Source organism: Schistocerca piceifrons, chromosome 4 (genome assembly GCF_021461385.2).
Source record: "Schistocerca piceifrons isolate TAMUIC-IGC-003096 chromosome 4, iqSchPice1.1, whole genome shotgun sequence".
Lineage (NCBI taxonomy): Eukaryota > Metazoa > Arthropoda > Insecta > Orthoptera > Acrididae > Schistocerca > Schistocerca piceifrons.
Window position 1 is genome coordinate 591,755,393 of NC_060141.1, and position 15,799 is coordinate 591,771,191.

The following is a 15,799-nucleotide window of genomic DNA, read 5'->3' on the forward strand; positions in this document are numbered from 1 at the left end:
TACCACAACAGCATAATACACATCGTCGTCCTAATAATAACATCATAACACCTCAGTCAAATCTCAAAATCGTCATAGCTTTCTGCAATAATTTCAAAACCCAAAAAAAATTCTCTGCTCATTTCAATAGTGTCATCTACCTCAAATGTACTTTAAAAACATGCTCCCTTACCAAATACATCATTCAAAGCTCTCATAGTATCACAATGTTTCCAAAAAAATATGAACAGTTCACAAAGTACAGACAAAATACAATTTCATAAGTGTAATTGCGTAAACATGTGTCACTGATGTAGTAAAAAAAATGTTTATCTCTCAGTTAAATGATCAGATAGCTGTGTAATTTGTGTGTTAGAGAAATATGGTACCGATGTCTAAAGTTGTATAAGCAAATACCATATTAGCTAGGGCTCCTTGTGCTTGCCAAACACATGGTACACAAAGTAAACGTGTACCCCCCTGAGGATTAATGTGATTATACCCTCAGGTGTTACAGATCACAGCAATGGAATGAAATGTGTCACGGAAAACCATTGTATCATTGTACTTCAAATATCTTTAAAAATAAATGATTTAAGTACAAATATAACCACTCAAATACGTGTACTGTAGCGCTAAACTGTGCGTCTTGTTGTAAGATAATCTCTGTGGAAGTGTCGTAGTTATCGTCCTCTGAAAGCTAAGTTCCGCAAAAGTCAATGTACTTACCTCATGATAAACAAAAGTGAAATGCTTTGCGTATACATATCTTAGTTATTACGCTTATTGCCGTGATGAAGAAAGTACTGTGCTGTAACGTATTGTTGTGCTACGGAAAAGGCTGTCTCATTGTAGTTATACCACAAAAGTTACTACTAAAACATGTTTTACTTTCCAGAATAATTCAGAAAAACTGTGCAGATATGAAATAGAAACACCGCAAAAGCAACATTGTAAAATGTCACTCATTAGTAGTGTCGTGATACAATCGTGTAGCTGTCACATAAACTAACCACTGCGTCAACGTATCTCACAGAAGGCAGAAAGCTACGACGTTTTTGAGATTTGACTGAGGTGTTATGATGTTATTATTAGGACGACGATGTGTATTATGCTGTTGAGGTATGTATATGATCAATAAGCTGATGCTATATGAGGAATTTTATTATGCTATGTATTTCTTATGATGAAATATTGAAGAAGTGTCGACGAATATGTATATGTGTAATAAGGTAAGGAGTAATGAGTAGTGGTTAGGGACTCTGATTTGTGAAAAAGGATGGTGGAAACCAAGAATCGTACTTTAAGAGTTATGAAATGTGTGTAAATGCATGAATGTATTACAATGCCGACAGAAACTTTTTGGACACTGTTATATTTATAGGATTTTGTTTCTACACATTTGCAATGCAAACTCTCGACCTGTGAAATTTTTTATATGAGACTGTCTCTGTAGTGCAAACTGGTGTCGTAAATATTTCGGTAAGAAAGCTAAGTAACCTTCACGTAATGCGTTATGGGCGACCAGCTGTGCCAGTCGCCTGGAGAAAAAGCCAATAGGTGAAAAAAAGGTGGCCATTAACCTCGCTATTGACATTCCTTTGTAGAAACCATTTCAAATAAGACACGCTCATACTTGAAACATATGATTACAGTTTTGAGCTCATACTTTCTGATATTTACTGCAATGCCTAATGAAATGATAAGAAATTTTTATGTCTATACACCTGATTATGACTACTGTCTTTCTAGTTGAGAGATTTTTTACCACCTTATGAAATGCCATATGGCTAATGAATGATGTTTCATGCCTTCCTTTGTACATATTTGCTCAGTTTCTTTAATATCTACTTTCTAGCTGCACTGCAGCGTTGGTTATTATAAAATTTAATAGATGTACTAATATCACTATTTCCTGTCTACAGACTCAGTAAAGAATACATTTATGATGTACTTTCTTAGAAAAGAGAGCACAAATAGACAGTTCCCTTCACAGGAATTGCATAAATAATTTTTTTAATGACTTGGTAACTTTCCTGCAGAGTACGTTTTTGTGATGCATCACTCTAGTGATAAGATGTGACATAGGTATTAAACATGGCCATTTTTACTGTAATATTTTTTCTGCTTGAGCTATGTCATGTTTAGATATAAGTTATTGCATTTGCTGCTGCTGTCTGCCAGGCATAGTGCTACTAAATTTCACTTTACATTACTCTGTTAAGCCAGTTTTACTATTGAGTTATTTTTCTTGTTTGCTGCTCATTGCCTTATATTAGTTGTAATATTGCTGCTTGCTTTGCCAATTTGCATTTTTTTGTCATTGCTGTTTGTGTTAATTATTTTGTGCTGCTGCATTGCCTCGTCCCTTAGTTTAGCATCTGAGCTCAGTAGATTTAAGTTAGCTTAAGATGGAGTAGGCCATATAAGAGAACAAGTTGTGATGAATTGGAAGAAATGCATTGAGAAGCTATAAGAAAATGGTTTGGACAGAAAAGTATTTTGAAAGAGGATATGAACCAAAAAAGTAGGGTTTAGGGACAACAGGTTTAGGTAGGATTTTCTTGGAAATAAATGATGAGGTAAGATAATGGAAAATAAATAATGAGGTAAGGAATGTGTGAACATATAAATACAGAAAGCAAGCTTGGATAGAATTTTTTTGGTGGAAACAAATGTTGAAATAAGAGGAAAAATCTATGGAATGAAGTTTTTGGGTTGGACTGCAGTACCAAATGTTACACTGAAAACAAACCCTGTCCTGTATTTTTGTGTTATTACACTAAGTGAATTTGTGTTTTTCCTGTCTTAATGTGTTTAGCTAATAAGAGTTATGTTCTAGAATTTTTCTGATAATATGTTATTTTCTTTGTAAAGATGTTTAGACATTATTTATTCTGTTCTGTTTTAATGCTCATGTGTGAAGTTGATGTTTCGAAAGTTATTCTGATCTTTTATGTATGTACTCATGTCATAATTCCTGTAACACTGATGTATATGTTATTTCGATTCTTTTGTAAAGCCTGTACTACAAATGTTATCTGTATTGTTTTGTACCTTTGTAATTGTATTCTTATGTTATAAAATTGTGATAGACACCAGTTCATCATATTATTAACTTGTAAGTTCCATTTTGCTGCACACGTTTCTGTTGGTCATAGTATATGGACAATATGTGTGAAGTAGGGACTGTTAGTGTTTGCACATGTGTTAATAATTCAGCAAGGGACTGGATAACAGCATTGCTGGTTCTAAGGACAATTCCAAAAAGTTGGTGAGTGCACAAGTGGTGGCTATGGACTTGCTATATTATCCGCAAGACTCTTCAATGGTGATTGTATACCTGCACAGTCACAACAGATGGCTGCTGGCCATCTCTACAAGGACTACAGTGGGTCTGCATCTTTGATGACCCACCAATACCATTCTTTCTACAAGGACTGCAGTGGGTCTGCACCTCTGGTGGCCCACCAATACCGTAATCTCTACCAGGACTACAGTGGGTCTGCTCTGTGATAACCTACCTACCAATATTCTCCAAAACGTCGAATGACTCTTCTGTGGGTTTGCTCTGTTGTGGCCCATTACCTGTCAACATGTCAAGAGTCAGCACTGTCTTTCCGTTGGAAGGACAACACTACTTCTTCAAGACTGCATGGAAATCCACTACTTCCGTGTGCATTGTCTTTTACTGTTCAGACTTTGAGAAAAGAAACCTCAGTTTTACTGTGATGAATGATCAGGACTGTCTTTATGGACTGTGAGAAAATTTTAGCTTATGACCAACATTGTATTAATAAGTGTGTGCATTTGATATCTTTCTTACTGTAATTATGAAAAATTTTTTCAAATCTTTATTGGCCAGTGCCCAAAACAATTTGTAATATTTTTTTGTGGGGAGCATGGGGGCTATGTAAGTACGCTGTTTAGGTTTTTATATTGGTAACGTCACGTAGCGCTCTGTATGAAAATCACTGTCTGTGCTGTGTGCAGTCTGTGGCTGGGTGGCATTGTTGTAATATTCGCTATTGTAGTGTTGGGCTGTCAGCTGTTAACAGCGCGTAGCTTTGCGCAGTTGGAGGTGAGCCGCCAGCAGTGGTGGATGTGGGGAGAGAAATGGCGGAGTTTTGAAATTTGTAAGGCTGGATGTCATGAACTGCTATGTATATTATGATTTTTCAACACTATTAAGGTAAATAAATTGTTTGTTCTCTATTAAAAACTTTCATTTTCTAACTATGCCTATCAGTAGTTAGTGCCTTCCGTAGTTTGAATCTTTTATTTTGCTGGCAGTAGTGGCGCTCGCTGTATTGCAGTAGTTCGAGTAACGAAGATTTTTGTGAGGTAAGTGATTTGTGAAAGGTATAGGATAATGTTAGTCAGGGCCATTCTTTTGTAGGGATTATTGAAAGTCAGATTGCGTTGCGCTAAAAAATATTGTGTGTCAGTTTAAACACAGTTATGTATAATTTTTCTAAGGGGAAGTTTGAAGTTTAACGTAGAATCGGAACCACGTGTCGTTACTGGCGAATCTTCCTATTACTGAGAGTGGTGGTTTGGTTAAACGCAGACTGAAATACGTTTCTCCGACCGAGATTCGATCCTGCGATCTTTTAGTTTTCATATGCATGCCTAACCGCAGGACTACCAGGCCCGATACTTCACGTAAGAAAGAGTGGGTCTTGCAGACAGAAAACAAGGGAAGGGGCTCTAACTTGTTTGTGTAACAAGAGATAACTCTACAGTAAATAAAATTTGTTGTCAAATAGGTAACTGACGGAATACTTTTGGTGCGGCATTTTTTTATATTGGTGCATTAGATCATAAGTGGACAGTGAATGGCGATATACAACAATGTGTGAAACGCCATTAAAAATATTTTTTAAAGAAACCTACGTTAATTTCTCTAACAGTCCAACGAACAGACTTGATTGAAAGTATGAAACTATGAAACCACACTGGTGACGTGTGTGTTTCGGCTCATAAGCATATACATGTGTAGTCAATAATAAACACTCACTAACCAACTCTGTTCGCGGCTGTATTCCGATGAGTTAGTAATATGAAGATATGGAATTTATGCTTTCATTTAGTGTCTCACTTTTTTTTGGGGGGGCGGGGGGTCCTTTCCCTACCTCAGTTGGTGAAAAAGGAAGCCTTGTAAGAAGATCACTTTGTTGGCCGTGTGTCTGTCTGCCCGACTGTTAAAAACCCTTTCCTCAGGAACGGGTAGACGTATCCGCGATGACCTAGAATTATGAAATTTGACAAGAAGCAAGGGTTAGCAGTGGAAGTAAAGGAAAATACCCGAAAATTGTAATGATGTCACACGAAAAACCTTTTTTCATTTGCTGTTGAACTGTCTGTCTCTTAAGACAACTTTTTCTCAGGCACGTTTAGACGTATCAAGTAAAACTTTACGTCATATACTAAGGTTTAAGATCCCTTGGCGGTGTGATAAATGTAAGCTTATAATTCAATGCAATGGGAAGGTAGGGCTATCTATGTTCGATACTCGCAAACTCGCCCATCAAAACCTGTAGGGTACTTCCCATTGATCTAAAATCATGAACTTGGGAAATAACACGCTTTCGCAGTGAAAGTAAAGAGAAAAATCCGAAAACCGATGATTTGTAATTATATAACATAAAACAATTTTTTTTGGTCATTTGTTGCTCGACAGTCTGTCTGTCCATCTGTTAAGACCCCTTTCTCTCAGAAACGGGTAGAGTTAACAAGTTCAAATTTATGCTACACACTACCGTCTAAGGTGCCCTAGTGCTATTAAAAACTGACTCTTCTAAACCAGTCCAAGCCAAAGATGCGACCATTTAGGTCATGTATTTTGGTACTAGAAAACTCCCTTACCAGAACCTATAGGGTACTTCCCTTCGACCTAGAATCACAAGAAGCATGGTTTCACCGTGAAATTACAGGAGAAAATCTGAAAAGTGTTGATTAGTAATTAGTTCATACGAAAAAATATTTCTTTTTCCATTTGTTGTTCGACTGTCATTCTGTCAATTATGGCCCCTTTTTCTCAGGAACTGCTAGCCGTATCAAATTTAAATTTATGGCACGTAATGAAGTCTATGGTCTGTTGATGATGGGAAAAAATTAAGCTTCTTAAGTCAACGTAATCAAAAGATACGGTAATTTCTGACGCGTATTTTGATACTCGATAACTCACTCATTGAAAGCTATAGATTGACCTTGAATCATGAAATTTGGAAGAAGCGGGGTTTCACGTTACAAGTCAAGGTAAAACTAGGAGAACTGTCAATTTGTAACTATATCAAACAAAGGAATATTCCTGTTCTCATTTGGAATTCCCGGAACCGATATCTTGCCATTATCAATGTCGATAACAGGCAAAAAATCTTCAAGATTATCGATTCCCGGGATGGATGAAGTGTCTGTATAAGTAATTAAGTTTGTACGGAACCCTCAGAGGGCAGATCCTGCTCGTACCTCACTAGTTTTTCTCTTAATGGCATCAACATCAAATTTGTAGTAGATGTCACGCAGTCTGATGATATAGTGAGGCATACCGTGATAACAATTCAGTATTTCAAAGTCTCATGCTTCACCGCGTAGAAAAATCGAAGTCATCTCTTATTGATGAAAGACCATTGTGCAGCTACCAAGGCTTATAAACCGTGAATACTCCAAGTTTTCTTGAAATATTTCTTCACATTATGTTCAAGCACAAGGACCCTTTATGTACATGCTAAATGTAGAAAAACAAACCTGTAGTACTCGGATACAGCACTGGTAGTGTCCTGCTTGGCACCGCCATGTCGTTTGAATATCTGGGCGTAACTTTGCGAAGCGATATGAAATGGAGCGAGATTGTGAAGATTGTGGTAAGGAAGGCGAATGGTCGACTTCGATTTATGAGAAGAATTATAAGGAAGTGTCGTTCAACTGTAAAGGATATCGCATATAGGACGATAGTGCGACCTACTCTTGAGTACTGCTCGAATGTTTGGGATCCGCACCAGGTCGGATTAAAGGAAGATATTGAAGCAGTTCAGAGGCGGGTGGTAGATTCAAACGACACGTAACGGAAATGCTTCAGGAACTCAAATATGAATCCCTGGAGGGGAAGCGACGTTCTTTTCGAGGAACACTATCGAGAAAATTTAGAGAACCGGGATTTGAAGCTGACTGCAGAACGATTCTACTGCCGCCAAAACACATTTCGCTTAAGGACCACGGAAATTAAATACGTGGAATTTGAGTTCACACGGAGGCATATATACAAGCGTTCTTTCCCTGCTCTATGACCAGTAGTGGTACAGGTTACCCTCCACCACGCATCGTACTGTGGGTTACGAAGTATGTACGTAGATGTAGATTAAAGTGAGAGATCCATACTTTCATCTAAGGCATGTTGGAGACATATGATTTTGAACAGGCATCGAAAAAATAAGGTTACACGTAAGAACCGCACTGATGATAGAAATTACACTCTTCAGCTGCATGTAGACCTTTAAACTTCGAGGACAAAATTCTTCGAGTACAGTAACGAGCTATGAAACACACGAGACGAGACTTTTGATGGAAGGAAGTTTCTTGTGTTCACGGACTCTTATTGCTCTTCAGATAGCGTAGTCGAGACAGAATCTACTCCTGCACAGGCAGGAGAATTAGGTGCCCTTCTGTTGGGTCCCTGGTCGCATAAGAATCGAGGGGAATGAGGAAGCTGACAGAGGAGCGAAATGAGCCTACCAGGAAAATACCGCAGTTCACCTTAACGTCCCCGTACAGGCTGTAGTATCGTTGGTGACAGTGAGTGTTGGCTGTGTGGGAAAGGAAAAAGCTGGAAGCTATGTGGCAGCTGAAGAAATCCAAGACATACCACATATTTCTAATTGGTATTCACTCTGCCCTCCGCCAGATCGCCTAGAAAGACCGCGTCTCTCAACTGAATCGTTACTGGATCAATCTCACCCAGATTTAAGGGCAGAGAATTAAAAGTATTTTTAAAAGTTTACTGACGTTTGAGCCTTCACTACTTAGATCATCATGCGCTAATATGTATTTTCTGTCTTTCGTTCCACTATTTTACTTCCTAACATACATACACAAGAATATACACTATCAGTATTCGTCTTAAACAGTTCAACCAAGTCATTGAAAACTCTCACAGGTTGCCGCAGAATAACTCGTTTTGCATGTTAACCCAATTTACTTGTATCTGAATGGGTGGTGTCTGTTTTTTCGAAAGAAGAAGAAAAAGGCAGGAAGGTTGGGTTTAAAATGCAATCTACATCGAGGTCATTAGAGACGGGGCACAAGCTCGGACTGTTTCTAGGTTAGGGGAGGATATCGGCCGTGCCCTTTCAAGTAAACCATCCCGGTATTTACCTGCAGCGATTTAGGGAAGCCACAGGAAACCTAAATCTGGATGGCTGGACACGGCTTGGAACTGCCGTTCCTCCCTTATGGGAGCCCAGTGTCCTAAACACTGCGCCACCTCACTCGATCTCCCAAAGAACAGACACCATGGATTCACATAACTGAGTCGCCTCGATAGGCGATGAATCCACCACCTTCAGTGCGAATGCCCAATCACGTTCGACAACTTGCGGGAGTCTCAAAGTAGCGAGCGTGGATAAAATGGACGAGGATAGCGGACAGGTGGAGCTAGGCGGGAATGTGGGTCACCCGAGAAGCATACGGAGACAGTCCGCACAGTGTATGTGTGTGTGTGTGTGTGTGTGTGTGTGTGTGGCTCAGTGGTTAACCCAACTGCTTAACAAGCAGTAGATACTGGTTTCGAATCCTGGTGTGGAACACCCTTTCACTCCTCACAACGTTTCCATGCAGCTGATATCATGAGTTCCTTCCCTTTGCTTTCCTCCCCCCCCCCCCCCTCCCTGTTGTTATGTATGAGGCGGAACTATGGGCCTCATGGAAAAAGGGTGACCCTGCTGGGTCACGCACTTTGACTCTTAATCGGATCTCGAGGTGTGGACATTGCACGCGTTGATCACGTAGGCTGACGTGAAGATCAATGAACTATACTTGATGGGATGTATCTGAAACATCTCAGGTGATTAGAAAGTTAGCAGCAGGAATACAATTAAATACTTAGCTTTAATTCAGCATCAGCAGTGAACGTCGACCTTGACTTTGTACAAGAATTTACAAATACAGTTATAGACTGAACTGCTAATACTTCTTTACAATTCTGATTGCTTCACACTTGTAGATCAATTGTCAATGCATAAACTGTATGTGGCGCCTGGCTAGGTCGTAGCTACTGACTTAGCTGAAGGCTGTGCTAATTAGCGCCTCTGCAATTTAGATCTCTGAAGCTATAACGAGTGAACCATTCCTATTAAAGTCGGCTATAGGTCTGGGCAGTGCGCTAGCTTGTCTCGTAAAATATAAGACCAACCGAGTGGTGGCGCTCGGTCTGCTAGCGTCGACAGTGGCGACTCAAGGGTCCGATGTGTACTGACGGACTGCGGCCGATTTGAAGCCTACAACCTAGCCAGTGTGGTGCCTCGCGGACACAACACCTAACCTGTCACTTTCAATTTACAATTTGAACATTTGTGGCTGTACCGAATCGAGGATTCACGCACACTATTTCCAATGCATGTAACACGGAATATAAATATTTTTCCTGTGACTCATATCACTCGCTTCTGACAACATGGTTAATTGTCATCCTAACTCGTCGGACTCTGACTTCAGAATGAAGTACAGGTCAGTTCTGTCCCCGGTTTACGAGTCCAGAACTGGGCTATATTCGTCTCGTGTGTGTGAGCTCCGATGCACTCGAAGAACATCACAAAGACGCTTCGCCGACAGCCAGTATAGTATTCTTCCGTCTCTACAAAGGCATCTACGAGAAACTGGATCATGAAAGATACTGGACATTTAATTTATGCTGAAATCCCGATTGTGAAGAAATTTCAAAAAAGATTGCTGAAAATTTTACCTCTTGTCGTAAGTATGTAGCATGATATCCGAGCATAAGCGAAACAACCGTTTGTAGCGGATTTTACATTGAGAATTCCACCCACCTCATCCATACAGCGCACAACGTTGTAACTTTTAGACTCCCTACTCCAGTGAAGGCTGAAAAGTAATTGCCACTGCAGTAAGCAAGAATAGCCTATTACCGAATCTATTTATTAATACAATCCTAGCCACGATTGTGTGACTGAAAGTGTTTGTTTGGAATGTAGTCTTATATAGTTAGTAGACAAATGAAAATGAGGCAGATGGAAAAAAGTAAGTAAATTGATAATTATTTCAAAGTAATCGCCGTAACTGTTAATACGTTTATCCAATTCTGAGACAAAATGATCAATGCCTTTATGGAAAAATGTTTGGGGTTGCCTACGGAACCACGATTGTATCCGGAAATCGACGTCTACGAATGTTTTTCTTCAGGGCTCCAGAAATATGGAAATTGCGTGGAGAGAAATCAGAACTGTATGGGGAATGTGTAAGATCTTCCCAGCGAAACTTTTCCATCATAATACAAACAGCCTTGGTAACATGTGGACGGACATTATCGTGCAACAGAATGACTCTGTCGGTCAAGATTCCTGGGCGTATGGACTTGATGGCGAGCTTAATAAAGTGCCCACGTACTGCTGTGGATCAACTAGGGCGCATTGCTCCAGAAAGTCAATGAGCAGCGGGCCCTTGCTGTCAAGGATGTAGGTCATACTGACCTTCCCGGAATTGACTTGCCTGTTGTTTCGACTAAGTTGCAGATGATTCTCTCGAAAGCTCTCACACTTTCTCCAGGCAGTCCTGACATCTCCCTACGCGATTTCCATATTTTTGGAGAACTGAAGAAAGATATTTGTGTTCGCCGATTTGCTTCGGATGAAGAGGTGCAAGACTGGGTACAATCATCGTTCTATACACAACCCAGAAGGCACTGACAGCCTTGTCTCGCAGTGGGATAATGTATTAGCACTTACGATGATTCTTTTTCAAACAATAAACAGTTTATTAACTTTTTCCCGTCTGTTTCGCTTTCATTTGGCTGCCCCTTATATATGGAAGTAAACCAACGACGATAAACAACAGAGACAATAGGGAAATATTATCGTTTTAAATGTGATGTTACAGAACAATACTGAAGATTAGATGGGACGGTCGAATAATTAATGATAAGCGCTGCATCGAACTGGAGAGAAAGGAGCTATATGGCGCTGCTCGAAAGCGTTGTTTGATAGGAAGCATGAAAGTGAAATATGGACAGTAAACAGTGCAGATGCCCGCCCAGTTGGCCTTGCGGTCTAACGCACGGCTTTCCGGGCGGGAAGGAGCGCCTTGTTCCTGGCACGAATCCGCCCGGCGGATTTGTGTCGAGGTCCGGTGAACCGGCCAGTCTGTGGATGGTTTTTAGGCGGTTTTCCATCTGCCTCGGCGAATGCGGGCTGGTTTCCCTTATTCCGCTTGAGTTACACTATGTCGGCGATTGCTGCGCAAACAAGTTCTCCACGTACGCGTACACCACCATTACTCTACCACACAAACATAGGGGTTACACTCGTCTGGTGTGAGACGTTCCCTGGCAGGTCTACCGGAGGCCGAACCGCACAATAACCCTGGGTTCGGTGTGGGGCGGCGGAGGGGTGAAGTGGACTGCGGTAGTCGTCGTGGGGTTGTGGACCACTGTGGCTGCGGCGGGGACGGAGCCTCTCCGTCGTTCTAGGTCCCCGGTTAACATACAGTGCAATACAAACGGTACAGACAAGATGCGAGTGATACAGAAAAAATTTGTGTCACAACTTGACTAAAAGAAGCGATTGGTCGATAGAACACATTCCGAGCCAACAAAATTAATATTCATTGGTGTCCCTCTACGATTTTTGCTCCCCACACTTGAGGGAAGTGTGAGGGGTAAAACTGCTATAGGGAGACCAAGAAATGAATACAGTAAGTAGATTAAGAAGGATGATAAAAATGTTTACTTTGTGCAGCCTATTTGCATACGCAGCAATTGCACGTCGCAGGAGCACCTCGAACTACGGTACAGTAAAAAGGTCTGCAATTTCGTATAATTCCTTATATCTCAAAGTCAACTCTCTGAAAAAGAAGTATGTGGCAACAAGGTTGTAGCCGGCCGGAGCACAAGAGGATGGGAGAAACAAACATTGACTAAACTGCGCGATATCTCCGCGAAAAGAGAGACAAGAGTTACAAATGGCTGGTTTTCCCTCACAAAATTTACAACTCATGAAATAGAGTCAACATTACAATAACTTGTGGTAACGTGACCAAAATCTATTGTGAACAAAGCAAGGCTCTTACATTTACAATGAAAACGATCAAACGTCTCATTTACTATCCGACCCCCATTTACAACCACACTCTGCTACCATTGAAACGGCAGGAAGTGTGGGAGTAGGTGGTGACGGTGCTGGTGGTTTTACAGGACAAATTTGAATTCATCATTTATTACTAAAGTCCAAATCTAAACGTCACACGTAAATGTAAGAGCGACTTCACCGTGGTTGATCACAACTGCTTGATCTCAAAGTGCACTTTATCATATTTGGCTGTAGGACAAGAATGGTATTAACAACGATTCATGTCAAGATATACTTTATGACATTTAAACATAAGAAAATAAATATTTGGCCTTACAGCTGGTAGCATATTTGTGTGGCTGTAACGGCCGGTGTGGCCGTGCGGTTTAGACGCTTCAGTCTGGAACCGCGTGACCGCTACGGTCGCAGGTTCGAATCCTGCCTCGGGCATGGATGTGTGTGATGTCCTTAGGTTAGTTAGGTTTAATTAGTTCTAAGTTCTAGGCGACTGATGACCTCAGAAGTTAAGTCGCATAGTGCTCAGAACCAATTGAACCAAATTGTGTGGCTGTAATGTCTCAAAAATTGTTCAAATGGCTCTGAGCACTATTGGGACTTAACATCTATGGTCATCAGTCCCCTAGAACTTAGAATTACTGAAACCTAACTAACCTAAGGACATCACACAACACCCAGTCATCACTGTAATGTCTCATGCACATTATACAGAAAACATAAGAGAACTCAAAGTGCATAGTGTTAAGTCACAATGAGTCACCAAAGATAATGACAAAAGTGAATGAAAACGAATATAAAAATAGACACTGCCAGAATAAAAACATAAATAAATCATGTACACAAGTTAGATTAACCTTAGCAGAACTGGAGCACTAAACCCAACAGAACAAAGTGCTGACACATTTACAACAGAGAGTAAATTCATCAAAATAAATATGCAACCCAAAACTATGTAAGAAAAAAAAACCATACACGACATATACATCAGTTAGCTTAACACACATCGAAGTCTTCAAATAGCGCTGGGTCACTAAACCGTAGAGAATCGACCGGTAGAGGCCAGTAGCTACACACGTATGGACCAATCTAATAGGCAACTTAAGCTCTACCAGCGCAATAAATATACACTGGAGCGCCAAAGAAACTGGTATAGGCATGCGTATTCAAATACAGAGATGTGTAAACAGAACAAATACGGCACTGGGGACGGCAACGCCTATATAAGACAACAAGTGTCTTGAGCAATTGTTATACCGGTTGCTGCTGCTACAATGACAGGTTAACAAAGTTTAAGGGATTTTGAATGTGGTGTTATAGTCGGCGCACGAGCGATGGGTCACAGTATCTCCGAGGTAGTGATGAAGCGGGGATTTTCCCGTACGACCATTTCACGAGTGAACCATGAATATCAGGAATCCGGTAAAATATCAAATGTCCGACATCGGTGCGCCCGGAAAAAGATCCTGCAAGAACGAGACCAACGACGATTGAAGAGGCTCATTCAACGTGAGAGAAGTCCAACCCTTCCGCAGATTGCTAAATATTTCAGTGCTGGGCCATCAACAAGTGTCAGCGTGCGAATCATTCAAGGAAACGTCATCGATACGGGCTTTCGGAGCCGAAGGCCCATTCGTGTACCCTTGGTGATTGCACGACAAAAAGCTTTACGCCTCGCCTGGGCCCATCAACACCGACTGTTGATGACTGGAAACATGTTGCCTGCTCTCTCCGGCCTCTATGGCCGAGCGGTTCTGAGCGCTTCAGTCCGGAACCGCGCGACTGCTACGGTCGCAGGTTCGAATCCTGCCTCGGGCGTGGGTGTGTGTGATGTCATTAGGTTCGTTAGGTTTAAGTATTTCAAAGTTCTGGGGGACTGATGACCTCAGATGTTAAGTCTGATAGTGCTCAGAGCCGTTTGAACCATTTTTTATTGCCTGCTCGGACGGGTCTCGTTTCAAATAGCATCGAGCGGATGAACGTGTACGGGTATGGAGACAACCTCCTAATCCATGGACCCTGCTTGTCATCAGGGGACTGTTCAAGCTGCTGGAGGCTCTATAATGGTGTGAGCGTGTGCAGTTGGAGTGATATGGGACCCCTTATATGCCTAGATACGACTCTGACAGGTGACACATAGATAAGGATCCTTTCTGATCACCGGCATCCATTCATGTCTATTGTGAATTACGACGGACTTGGGCAATTCCAGCAAGACAAAACGACACCCCACACGCTCAGCCGGCCGCGGTGGCCGTGCGGTTCTGGCGCTGCAGTCCGGAACCGCGGGACTGCTACGGTTGCAGGTTCGAATCCTGCCTCGGGCATGGGTGTGTGTGATGTCCTTAGGTTAGTTAGGTTTAAGTAGTTCTAAGTTCTAGGGGACTTATGACGTAAGATGCTGTGTCCCATAGTACTCAGAGCCATTTGAACCACACGCTCAAGCAACAACCTTCTGAGTTTAAAAACTTCTACTGGTCGCCAAACTCCCCAGACATGAACATTGTTGAGCATATTTTGGATGCCTTGCAACTTGCTGTTCACAAGAGATCATTACCCCTCGCACTCTTACGGATTAGTGGACAGCCGTGCAGGATTCATAGTGTCAGTTCCCTTGTCGCACGATTGGTGATACAGGAAAGAGCAGATTTCTTGAACTGTGTTGAAATGAATACGTGGAAGATACTACATCTGCGATCTTCGGGAAAGCTTAATGCTGTTACGTAAACGATGAAAAATCGTGTACACTTAACAACATTGTTGCAACGGAACTTGGTTACTTTGCATGCTATCAACGTTTCCTTTCACACGAGATGACATTTTGAGACAAATAAATTCGTGCGCAAACAATACTTTCAGTGAAAAAGTGATGCAACAGTGCATACTTCATATTATTCCACGAACCTCGTTCAGGCCCCTAGTCAACAAGATGGCGATTCTGACTATGACATCGTGTTTTATGAGATTCTCGGTCGACAATATTAAACTTTTTTCTAGCAGCAGCATCCACTCAACGTTCAATAGATATAAAAGAAATGTTACGATACGTGAATATCCTTAATTACTGGTACTTGCAACGGAACTTTTCAGTACACTTCCACCAGGTTCTAAGACCGTTAGTAAATAAATAAAAATAAAAAATAAAAGGAAACGGATCTTCTAAATACAGTTTCAAGAAATTTTTCCTGATTAATACATTCCTTTTACTAATATTTTTTTGATCTGTTTTACAGTAATTACAGTGACAAATACTGTTTGGACATTAATACTTATGGCTCGTTTATTTTATCATGTCTGTAAGAATTATACGTAACGAGTATTCTGGACTGTTAAACTTCTCTAACCATTCAGATTACGGTGTTTCAAAGTTTCACCAAATCATTTCAGTAGATTGTCGTGAAACTTTCCTGTTGATAGACTCCATCCGTATTTCTCGTGGCACTACAAGCCTTTGTGAGCCGTAGTATAAATAAATGTTTACTATACATTTATTATTACTTCAGTAGTAA